The sequence below is a fragment of the Lolium rigidum genome, chromosome 5, assembly GCF_022539505.1.
Source record: "Lolium rigidum isolate FL_2022 chromosome 5, APGP_CSIRO_Lrig_0.1, whole genome shotgun sequence".
NCBI classification, from domain to species: domain Eukaryota; kingdom Viridiplantae; phylum Streptophyta; class Magnoliopsida; order Poales; family Poaceae; genus Lolium; species Lolium rigidum.
In genome coordinates, this window is record NC_061512.1 from 39,412,035 (window position 1) to 39,418,911 (window position 6,877).

Below are 6,877 nucleotides of genomic sequence, written 5' to 3' on the forward strand. Positions count from 1 at the left end.
ATGAATCTCAATCATGTAAGGCAGCTCATGAGATCATTGTATTGAAGTACATGGGGGAGAGAATACCAACTAGCTACAGCTAGAACCCGTAGTCCATGGGGGAACTACTCACGGAGCATGATGGAGGCGATGGCGTTGATGGAGATGGCTTCCGGGGCACTTCCCCGTCCCGGCAGGGTGCCGGGACAGAGACTTCGTCCCCCGAATTGGAGTTTCGCGATGGTGGCGGCGCCCCGGAGTCTTTCTCGGAGTTTCGTCAAGAGTTACGGTGTTTTTAGGTCGAAAGGGATTTTATAGGCGAAGAGGCGGCGCAGGGGGCACTCGGGGCTCCCCACCACAGGCCGGCGCGGGCCCGAGCCAGGCCGCGCCGCCCTATGGTGTGGTGGCCCTCCGGCCCCTCTCCGACTCTTCTTCGGTGTTCGGATGCTTCCGGGAAAAATAGGAGGTTTGGTCTTCGTTTCGTCGAATTCCGAGAATATTGCCCGAACAGCCTTTCCGGAACCAAAAACAGCGAGAAAACAAGAACCGGCACTCGTGGCATCTTGTTAATAGGTTAGTTCCAGAAAACGCATGAAATCATCATAAAGTGCAAGCAAAACATGTAAGTATTGTCATAAAACAAGCATGGAACGACAGAAATTATGGATACGTCGGGGACGTATCAGTAACACTCATAACCAGGCTTGATGATCCGGTTCGAGGTACTCATGCCAACGGGGAGGAAGCAAGGACGAATCATGATGGAATACAGATGCTGGGTGCTAGCGTCATCGGAAAAGTTATCCAATCGAAAGGAGACTGGGTTTTCAAAGGTCTCCGGTTCAGTATAAGGAAAGAACAGGGGTTTGTCCAAACCTTGGAAGAAGATCTTGAACCACCCTCGTCGCTTCCTTAGGGATCAGCCTGCTGCCTGGGAGACCATACAAGGCTTGGCCATAGCTGGTGCATCGGATGTCCGTTCCATTAACATCTGGAAAGGTGCAGGTGGTCAAAGGTGGGAAGTCTGGGATCTGGTTCTGAAAGTATAGCTGTGCCCACAACTGAATAAACCACCAGGGGCCGCCAGTTTTAACTGTCTTTTGAGAGAACAGTTTGACAGACATCAGGTGAAGAGATCGATAGACCTCTCCAAGAAACAGTTTGCCTAGGCCAAGTTGGGTACCTTTGGCCAGTTCATAAGCCAGGGGAAGGTAATTCTTGGTAGGAGCAAGTGATGGACCACAGAATATGTAGTGCTCCAACCAGAAGTTCAGGAAGGCTGTGTGTTCTCTCTCTGTCACAGGGCCTTTGGTCTTCATATAACGATTGAGGTAGGCACCCCAGCTGGTACACTCTTTTTTAGAAGAAAGGGTGAAAGGGGCTTTCGGCAGTTTGAATGCAGAAGGGCTTGGGGATGCAATGTCTAGGCCTGTGATCATGGCCACATCCAGCAGAGTTGGTGTCATAGGGCCATGGCCAAACATGAAGCAGTTCAGTGCGTCAGACCAGAAGTAGCCGATGGTTTTCAGAATGTTTTCATTCTTCTCAAGAGGAGACAATGATAATGACAAGGCATCGGCTATCCCTATGGCTTCCCAGGTGGCATAATGGGTTTTGGATACTCTATTGTACCATATGCCACCCAACCCTCAGGTGGATTAGGCCAGGCTCGCAGGCAGTCGGCCCAGGAGGTCAGATCTAAGTTCTGATTCACGAAGGGGATTCTGTTAGCTTCGCATGAAATTAAGAGGGCAGGACTCTCGGAAGAACGAGGACCGAGGCACATAGAATTTGCGAGAGAAGGTTGTGGCAGCAGGATATCTCAAACCTAAAATTGATAATGGGATAGAACATTAATTCAGGTGTTTGCTGTTTACTCCTAACATTGATGCACATGACAAAGAGGCTGTTGAGGATTACCTTCAGACTGGAGACCATGGCGTTGGCGTTGGATGATTCCGCCATTGGATGCGCTGAGGAATCGGGACGACGCGGCTGAGATCTGAGATTCGTGGAGCTGCCGGGGCGGCGATTTTGGGGATCTGAGTTTCCCAGACGGAGGGCGCAGGTTACCGTTTGGAGGGGCAGTTAGGTTGGCCTTACTCCTGTTTTATCATCGAAGCTGATGTAATACCATCGGCTCTTTTGGGGAGTGCTTGACTCTGACTATCGGCAAAGTTAAGTGAAGACATTCCTTCATTTTAAGATGATTTTTTTTTAGATTGGTGATAAAAGTTAAAGAGGCAAGACGCCACGACATGACCCGACGAAGGAAAAGCGTAATGATTTTGGAAATGTCATTTCCAAAACCAGGGGGGCATGTGTTATCACCAGAATTTGACCAGATCAGAAGTGGGCCGCGATTGGAGATGAGCTTGAAGAATATACATAGAAGAAATACATGAATCGGCCTTGTATACCAAGTTTGGGCTAAATTGCCCGTGTATCTGTATCATAGTAGGTTACGTGTCGGTCAGGAGTTAGAGTTTAACCCGTGCACGGTTAGGTGCACGCCTGAATTAGAAAGTCCCCCGGACTATAAATATGTATCTAGGGTTTATGAAATAAACAACTACCAACGTTCAACATAAATCAATCTCGGCGCATCGCCAACTCCTTCGTCTCGTGGGTTTCTTCCGGTAAGCACCATGCTGCCTAGATCGCATCTTGCGATCTAGGCAGCATAAGCTTATTATGTTGTTCATGCGTTGCTCGTGCTGAAGCCTTGTTGATGGCGAGCAACGTAGTTATCTTAGATGTGTTAGGGTTAGCATTGTTCTTCGTATCATATGCTATCGTAGTGCAACCCTTGTACATCTAGCCGCCCTTACACCTATCTTAGGTGTAGGGGCGGCACCCCGCTTGATCATTGTCTAGTAGATCCGATCCGTTACGGTTGCTCCTTGTTCTTCAAGGATTAGTTTAATATCTGCAATAGTTAGGCCTTACAAAGGGTTGGAGGATCCAGCGGCGTGTAGGGTGTAGTCTGCTAGCCCTAGACAGGAGGTTCCGGGGATCAACCTCGTGTTGGTTTTTAGGCCCTGTCTAGGATCGGCTTACGATCACCATACGCGAGCGCGAGGCCCAATCGTGAGTAGGATGATCCGATTATGAGGTGAAAACCCTAAATCGTCGTAGATCGCTTCAGCTTTATCTTGATCAAGCAGGACCACCATATATTCGTACACCTTGTACGAATCATGGGTGGATCGGCTCTTTGAGCCGATTCACGAGATAACCTGAGAGCCGACCGAGGCTCGTATTTAACGTTTACGTGTATGCCATGCAGGAAACTAAGCGAGGCATCATCCAACACCTTCCTGACCAGGTATAGGTGAGGTGGCACGCCCTTGCGACAGCATCGGACGTTCGTGCAGAAGGCTTTGCGGGCCGTCGCTCGGAGGGACCAGGGCCAGCCGCAGTCCTGGGAGATTCCCGGCACTACGGTGTTGCCCGTCGCTGCCCGCCGGTGGGTTTCTGACCGCAACAAAAATCCAAAATTGAAAATCTCTGTCAAGCGCTACAATCTCCCGCCAATAAATTCCAAAATATTCGCAAAGCGTTTTCAAATTTAAGTTTTTTTAGGAGATAGTACATGGGAACTGATTTCGATTGTGATTATGACTTGATGTGACCGTAGGCCTTGGATTCTTGAACAGAGGCACTACGCCTATCTACCATTTTTCTAGTACTAATATTGCTTCTACTGTAGCAAAGTTCAAAGTTCAAAATCTCAGTCGAGAGGCAAAAACCCCCCGCAAAATGAATCCGGAATATTTCAGACGCGTTTTTGGATTGAACTTTGGAGAACTTGGGTGTAAATGATTTTATGATGATGGCTTGATGTGACCCCTGGCCTCTTTTTTTTTCCTGAACAGGGCTACAAAGTAGCATGGTCTACCCCTGGCCTTATATATTACAATCACGAGTATATTACTTGCACCATAGCCGTATTCAAAATCAATTTTCAGTCAAGCTGCAAAATCTCTAACCAATCCTGAAATATTTCGGAAGGGCTTTTCAAAATGGATTTTCAAGATACATCATGATTATGATCGTGGTAACCGATTTTCAACGTGATGATGACTTGATGTGACATTTGGCCGTACTAGTACGGTCTCATATTTTTGTATTACTTGCACTCGTAGCCAAATTCGAAATCTCATTCCAGCGGCAAAACTTCCCGCCCGAAAAATACAAATATTTCACACGCTTCTAACTTCCCATTCTACCCTCGTAAAGATGACAACAATGTCCATGTATAAGTCGGTTGGTGAAGGGTCTACCCGTCATTTTTTTCGATCACCACCTCCCTAGCCCCGAAAACTAACCGAAAAAAAATTCATTTCCCTCGGTCTCTCCTCTGAGACCACACCCACCGGAACTTCCCAAGTCCCTCTCTCTCCCACCTCCACGACCACCGCACCGGAACATCCCCGCCGGACTTCCATGGCCTACCCGAGGCCTCGCGATCCTCGTCATCCGGCTGCCTGCCGGAGCCGCTTCATCGACGCCTTCATCAACCGGACCGGATCATCCCCGCCGAACCTCGAAAACATATGCTCATCCAGCAGTTTACCGCAGTCGCTTCAGCTGCGGTATCGTCCACCCCACCGGAGCCGCTTCGCCGGAACCGTTGTCCACCGCATCGGATCTTGCTCACCGACACCGCTGTGCATGAACCGGATCTGCTTCACCGGCGCCGTGCAAGATCTAAACTCTTCTACTGTCGCTTTTCTATTGCTTGCCTGCAAGTTCTTGTTTAATCTTGGGGGAACCTGTTTGTGCTAACGACGCGCCGTTACGTTTTTGCGGATGAGATGAGTAACCATGAAGTGTAATGGCCGTCTCTCCAACCCCAAGTAGCACATGTAGCGTACTTCATCACCGGATCTATCAACCCCAGGAAGATCTGCTGTGACTCCCACAGAGTGCTTCTCCTCATGTAAGTCCCTTGTTTTAGCGCCATGTTCTGGGTTCAGATGCTTGTTTGTCTGAAGCTATTTTAGTTCATTCCTAGCTATGATCGTAACACCTTGCTATTTTCTAGTTCATTGCCAACTTTAAGCGATTGAACATTTTGGTTTGCATTCCCTGATCTGTAGATGTAGCCATCATAACTTCTATCTTGCTCAGTCGTTGTTACAAAAATTATAGGATGCTACTATTTTGTTCATGCCAATCTTGTTCTCCCTGAACATGTTGGTTTGCATTCCCTGTACTACAGGTGATGCCATTGTTATTTCTATCTACTTCGTCGTAAGCTAACAAAGTAACTGCCTGCTATTAGTTCCTGCTTGCTATCGCTCTGCCATCCTGCAGTACAAATTTATTTGAACTCGTCACAGCAGACTACTTCCATCATAATTTTGTCTGCCATCTGATTCTTCAAAAGCTGCAATATTAACTTGTTTCTCTTAATTGGCATGGCGCTCACATATAGAATGGTGAACATATTGGTGTGCATTCCCTCTTCTACAAGTTCACAGGCGATCCCACTATTTTCCGTTTCTGGTCCATCGTAAGCCGTAGCATTAACTATCCTCTATGTGTTGCTCATTACAACTTTATATCCCGAAACGAATTGATTTGTTTCCCTTATCTACAAGTTTATGAGTGATGCCATTATAACTCCTATCTGTTTTATTCCTAGCTATTATAGTAACATCCTGCTATTATTTAGTTCATGGCCAATTTTAAGTAATTGCACATGTTGGTTCGCATTCCCTGCTCTATAGCTTTTGGCATCGTAACTTCTATATTTGGTTTACATTCCCTACTCTGTAGATCTAGCCATCATAACTTTATCTTGCTCAGTCGTTGTTACAAAAATTATGGCCTGCTACTATGTTGTTTGTGCCAATTTTTTACTCCATGAACATGTTGGCTTGCATTCCCTGTACTACAGGTGATGCCATTGTTTTGTATCTAGTTCATTGTAAGCTAACAAAGTAAGAACTTAGTTTGGCATGCTATCACTCGCTATCTAGCTCTGTGGTACAAATAAACTTGTCATACTACTAGATAATAATTTTGTGTGCCATCTTGTTCTTCAAAAGCTGCATTATTGACTTGTTTCTCTGACTTGGCATGACGCTCACATATGGAATGCTGAACATATTGGTTTGCATTCCCTCTTATACAAGTTCACGATTGATCCCACTATATTCCGTATCCGGTCCATCCTAAGCTCCAGCATTAACTATCCTCTATGTGTTGCTCATTACAAGTTTATATCCCGATACATCTTGATTTGCATCCCCTTCACTATAAGTTCAGGAGTATTATTTAGTTCACGGCCAATTTGAAGTAATTGCACTTGGCACATGTTGGTTCACATTCCCTCCTCTTTAGCTTTTGTCATCGTAACTTCTATTTTTGGTTTACATTCCCTGCTCTGTAGATGTAGCCATCATAACTTCATCTTACTCAGTCGTTGTTACAAAATTTATAGCCTGCTACTATGTTGTTCATGCCAATTTTGTGCTCCCTGAACATGTTGGTTTGCATGGGACTCGACAGTAGTAAGTCTGCTGTTTCATTTTAACGTGCTCTGTTATATTGGCTGTTGGTATGCGGCATGCACTCTTTGTTTGCTTATTGTGCGCATTACAATGATCTTGTTATAACGACGAAATGATGAGTTCCAAATTCTTTGGCAAACAATATTGTAGTGTCTTTGCCTTTACACTGTTGTTGTCTTAACTTGTAATGTCTTTGTTTCAGATATAGGTGGTGCATGGACAACTTAAAAGATTGCCGATGGCTTCATTGAATTGCTAGGTTTAATTACCATTCAATTTCTCTGGGTTCTGTAATATTTTTTCAAAGCCTTGCAGCTGATGTAATATTTCGTTAGTTTTTATAGTTCTTTCGCGCATTTTTTCTATGGTGCTCG